Source organism: Chionomys nivalis, chromosome 20, assembly GCF_950005125.1.
Source record: "Chionomys nivalis chromosome 20, mChiNiv1.1, whole genome shotgun sequence".
NCBI classification, from domain to species: domain Eukaryota; kingdom Metazoa; phylum Chordata; class Mammalia; order Rodentia; family Cricetidae; genus Chionomys; species Chionomys nivalis.
This window is the reverse complement of record NC_080105.1, coordinates 27,191,204-27,197,203: the sequence shown is the minus strand read 5'-3', so window position 1 is coordinate 27,197,203 and position 6,000 is coordinate 27,191,204.

Sequence of the window (6,000 nt, the reverse complement as noted above, 5' to 3'; positions counted from 1 at the left end):
ATAAAGTAAAATTCTTATCAATATTCAGATTGAATATTTTTGTGGAGAGTTAAAAGTTGATATTCAAGTTTATGTAATATTGTATGGAATTCTAAATAACCCAAATAACTTCCTAAAAAATAAAGGAAGACTCACATTTTCTAATTTTAAGTTTTATGAAAAGTTGCAGTGGTCTACACAGTGTCATCATAGCAACGGGCATAAACGTCGCATGTATCAGTAGAGTTGAGTTGATATCCCAGCTGTAGAGCCAAAAGCCTACCTTCAATTATTTTATTAAGAGGTACAAAAGCCATAAACAGCAAAAAACTAGTCACTTCAGTTGTTCATAATGGAGCAGCATTTCTCTAACAAAATGAGTTGAATTGTTGTCTAACATAAAATATGAAATTAAATAAATGATAACGCTAGCATCAAAGGCTAAAAATTACAAAAGAACAAAGTATTAACATATTCATAGAATTTTCTCTATAGTACAAAAATAAAAGACTGAATAAAAATAGTTGGTTGGCTTTTACTGAATTACAGGTGCTTTTATTTCGTTCAAGGAAATTAGAAAATAATCTTAATTGGTGACAATAAACATGTTTTTAAAAAACTGTCCTATAATTACTGAAAAGCTGACAGTTTCCCACTGTACTTAGATATGTCAGATTAATTCTATTAATACACTGTGATGTTTCTATATTTTATACGTAATACCATCGTCAGTAATCCATACGTGTTTGGTTTTCAGTTATATCTATGGATCTACAAGTCATGGTGAATACAATGTATTTCTGTTGAACATTGCTATACTGTGATATGCATGTAATGAACTGTATGAGAAATGATTTTTTTTAACAACGTGATTGCTGACATAGGCATGTGAAATGTTCATAGCATGATGAGTGTGGAAACAAGACCAAAGTAGTTCTAAAACGAAAAGTACATCACAATAACCTACAGGGTTGTAACACAGATCACTCAATCTCGTCTTAATTTATCATATTAGTGTGTGCATTTGTGTGTGTGTGTGTTATGCACACGTGTACTCCTGCTTATGCACATGTGTGTTCTGAGGCTAAGGAAGGATTTAGATGCTCTACTGTATGATTTATAGGTTATTACTTTGCAATAGTGTAGTGTCTCTCATCAATCTGGAACCCCCACTTTCTGCTAGACTGAATTGCTAGGACCCCCAGTGATATTCCTGTCTCTCCATAGCTTCTATGTCAACACTAGGATTACAGTTCATGTGACTGTACCTGACTTTTTACATGTGGTCCGGATATTCAAAATCTGTTCCTTGTATTTGCATGGCAAGCTCTCTTACCCAATGAAACATCTCACAAACCCTGAGTCTGTTCTTTCTGATTCATTAACGCTGAGGTATCATTTAAAAATCTTACAGTTCTAAATTTTGACAGTGCTGATGTTTCTGGCTGCAGGATTTTACATTTTGAAGACTGACCAAGAAATGAATGGATTCGTTATCTTTAAAATAATTTTACACTTGAGAATTTACACTTTCTATGGATATTCAGTGATTGTTAAGGTGACATCCTTCCCTTGACCTACTTCCTTGACAGAATCTATATATTCCAAGATGACATTTATAGTTTGTCTGTTTGAACCCTGAGGTTATGATGGTACCAAAGTTATCAGGTCTTAGTTGAGGTCAGTATAAGCCAATCATTGTCTTATTATTCTCCTTGCACAGAGACTGATGGAGAGAGATAGAAAGCACAATTAGTACACACTGTTCCACACGCCAGTAATTGTCTTAAATTTGTCCAATTGCAACAAAAGCCAGGCATTTAATTTGATGAGTGTTTGGCAAGAAAAACTCTCTCATTTTGTGCATGAACAAGGTGCATCATACTCATGTTTGCTACTTGAAATCAGTTTGAAACAATGAAGCAAAGCAACCTGAAAATAAAGCAAAGGGGAAACAGGCAAAAATAGAGATTGTCACCAACACAGACAGGATACTTCCATGCCGGAAATACTGTTTAATGAAACAGCAAATTATGTTTTGTCCCAAATTTTAATATTGAATCAATGAAAGATAATGATGCCACACATTAATTAAAATTAACTTACTGTTTCATGGCATTTACTATATGAGTTGAAAGTGACATTGAAACAACAAATGCATTTCTACCCTCTTTTTTTTTCTGTCCTAATTTCATCAGTCTTTCTCTAGATCTACATGTTTTGAGCATGATAATTCGCAGTCTTGTAGATTTTTAAAACTATCATTACATGTGTGAAAATTCATAAAGTCATATATCCTTTATGCATGTTTTGCTCTTATTATCTTGATATTAGGAACCCTGTTATTTCTTTGCAATTCCATCCTTTAATATTATTTATGTAAGTCTGGTTTACTCAATGGAAATAGTAAAAATCAATGTAAAAGGCTTATAGTCATTCTATTTGCTATCCACTTTGCAGACATAAATTTTGTTTCCAGATATTTACTTACAGATAATAACTTTAAAACGGACAATTGAAGCACACTTCTGTCTCCAAAGAGTATGTCTCCTAACCAATGCCATGCTTTGGGTGTAGGATCAAGTATTTCCTTAGTCTTCAGTCAGTGGTGTTCATTTCTTATAAAACTGAATAGGATCATAAATAATACCAAATACATTTTGGAGATAGATCAAGGCATGAAAAGTATGACTAAATAATAGTCACCTAGATGCATATAGGGGCATTTCAGACACCATCTGCCTGACTAGATGTGTCTGCAGTATTGCATTCTGGCACACTGTACCTGACTCACACCTGGAGACCAAGGACCACGAAGACTGATGTTTCCAGGAGCATGCTGCTTTAGCTGGAACCAGGGACTCACTGAAGCAGCAGGCGAGCACTTACTGTGCCAGAGCAGTGTGAGGCTTGATGACCACATGCTGACTCCATCAACACCCCAAGGGGGTTAGGTCTTCTATAACTAATATTCAATTTTGACAAAAATATACAGCAACTGAAACTCTAAGTTGAATTATCTTTAAAAAATACTCGTGAAACACTTTATTTTTTGATTTAACAAATACCTGTAATGCAAAATAACACACAAAGGTAATTTGAATCACTTTAATTTTCATACCAAAACAATTTTAATCACTTTTGTGACAAGATTTGTTTAAATATTACTCATTGTTTAATTTTTATTTTGTTCATGCATGGATACACAAAGAACATGTAATTAATCTTTTTCTCCAATATATAATTTAAATCTTTAATGACATTTAGGTCATATTAATTTTTTGAATATTATTGTCATTGGTGAACTTAAACTTGCTATCTTGTTTGTATCTGGAAAACTTTCTGTAGGGTCAGAGCATAGAACAACACCTATTTGTACTAATTGTTTATCAGTTTCTAACTTGCTGTCATGATGTTGTCAGATGAGTACTTCTGATTTACACAGCCTCCAGGATTATCCATGATCTGCTCTTCCTCCACGCAGCACAGGAGTATACAGTGTAAGGAGTATGAAAACATATCTCACTGTAATTACGATTGCCTGATTAGAACTGAGGAGGTAGGATCATTTCATAGATGTATAAAAATATCTGTCTACTTTGGGAGGTTACTGATTTATGAATTTTGACACTTTTTCTGATTTTTTTAAGGTTGACAAAGAATTTATTTATAACTTCTCCATAAAAGGTAAATGGAATTTATCGTTTTATATTTTAATCTTTACAGTTTTTAAAATAGATTGCTATTCATGCTCAATACCGATCTTTTACAAATACAGTCCATAGGAAAAGTTTTCTCTGTGGGTTTTCAATTGTACAATAATCATTAATTTTAGGGATTATAATTTTGTTATTGAATATGCTTATATTTCTGTTTTATACCTGTTTGTTCTTCAGTGATTTTGCAACTGTTTTCATTGATATGTGAATAACACATTGCATATATATATATATATATATATATATATTATGTCAGGGTGTTGCTTTATAAACAGTTTCTACTACATTTTATTAAGAGTACATTGACTTTGCTTGTCAGTTACACATACAGACACAAAACACCATCACCATTGACAATAATGCAACATCAAACACCATCAACAAAAGAGAGTCATCATTTTAATTTATTTCAGTTGAAGTTGCAACAAATTAAAATTATAGATCACTGGAGGGATTTTTAACACTGTAATAGTAGACATTTTAGATCTCTTTTTTGTTTCCTTTAATTAATCAGTACAATAAATTTCTCCACATGATAACAGAACTGTTATTTTAAAAGTATATGTTTGCAACTCTAGTTCATTTTCAGAATTTTCTAGCTTTCATTTTTGTTTGATAATGAATTGCTATTGGCTTTCTAACTCATCTGAATTAGTGTAGGCAGTGTATTTCTTTTTTGCTTTTTCTTATGTCTTTTTTCTCTTATGATTGGAGTTCTGCAGTTTTTGCCTGTTATAATTATTGTTATGCTATTGACAGCCAATTAGCCAATCCCTTTTGTCTGTTTTTTATGTAGTGCCATTTCTCTATTTCTAAACGTGTGTCTGGTGAATATTACTACTATTCATCCTAAATCCTTTTCTCAATGATACATACTTAAACCATTTATGTTGTTTGTATATTTGTCTCTTTTCAATTACTATTCACAGTCACAATCTAGCAATCTTATCTTCTTATGGAATCTACCTGATTTTTTAAAAATCCTATATATTTTTTATTTAAAAATAATATTTTGTTTTTCCTAATTTTTGCATGGCTATTGATAAAGTTGACACCCATTGTCTTATTTATTGGGTAATCCATGAATTGCTTGTAGATAAGGCATAAGGAAGACATATTTGAAGGATGGCATAAATATATTAATAGCTGTGATAACTTATACTAAAGACCTTTGTGGTTAAGCATTTCCTCTTTTTTTTTTTGTTTGTTTGTTTTGGTTTTGGTTTTTCGAGACAGGGTTTCTCTGTGGTTTTGGAGCCTGTCCTGGAACTAGCTCTTGTAGACCAGGCTGGTCTCGAACTCACAGAGATCCGCCTGCCTCTGCCTCCCGAGTGCTGGGATTAAAGGCGTGTGCCACCACCGCCAGGCAGCATTTCCTCTTTTAATTGTGTTTTCCATGTAGCATGTCTGCAACCCCTTTGAGGAAGAAAAACATCTGAGAGGCTGTAAGTCAGTCTCTGTCTCTGCTGATGTATGTTACTCGTTTACAGATATTAGGGATTCTTTTTGTGAAATGTAAGATTAAAATGATAGAACAATGTTGGTAGTACGTGTGTGACCAACAAGTCTAGATATTAAATATGTATTTATTTAATTGCATCATTAGCCTTTGACCAAACATTAATATATAAACATAGTTTCACAGGTTAAAGAGAAGTTGCATAACTTCTCCCAATTTTGAAAAAAAAAAAAAAAACCAGATCAAAGAAATGACTGTCAGAGCACAAGCATAGGCAAAGCAGCCAGTGTTTCATATTTACAAGACTCAGAATTGGCATGTGCTACCATTTAATTGGCTATCTTCAGTAATCTTACCAAAACACAATTAGTATGCAGTGTTCAACTTTTTTATCATACAGTGCTCAATCTTACTCAACTATGAAAGAATAATAATTGTGCTATTAATATATTGGAATACTGTGAAATATAACATAATCTCATATTTATTAAGCTAAAATTTCCTTTTTCATCAGGTAACTCATTTTACTTATAATAATATTAAGCCTTTTAATGATATAAAGAACAGAACACACACATGCTCTTAGAATAAATTTAAATCTGTGAGACCAGCAACACAATTATTCCAGGTAGAGGTAGACTCATGTCTACCCCATTAGCTCAAATAGCCCTCTCCAGTCCACCATGCATAGATAAATAACAAATAGTGCATGACACACAGAAGGTATAATTGTAGGTTTCATACATAGAATTGGAAATTTAGAGCTAAGTATTCCAGTGGTTGACCTGGAAAACAAAATATTCACTTGAGTAATAAAGTAGCTCAGACTCATGCTAAGTGCTC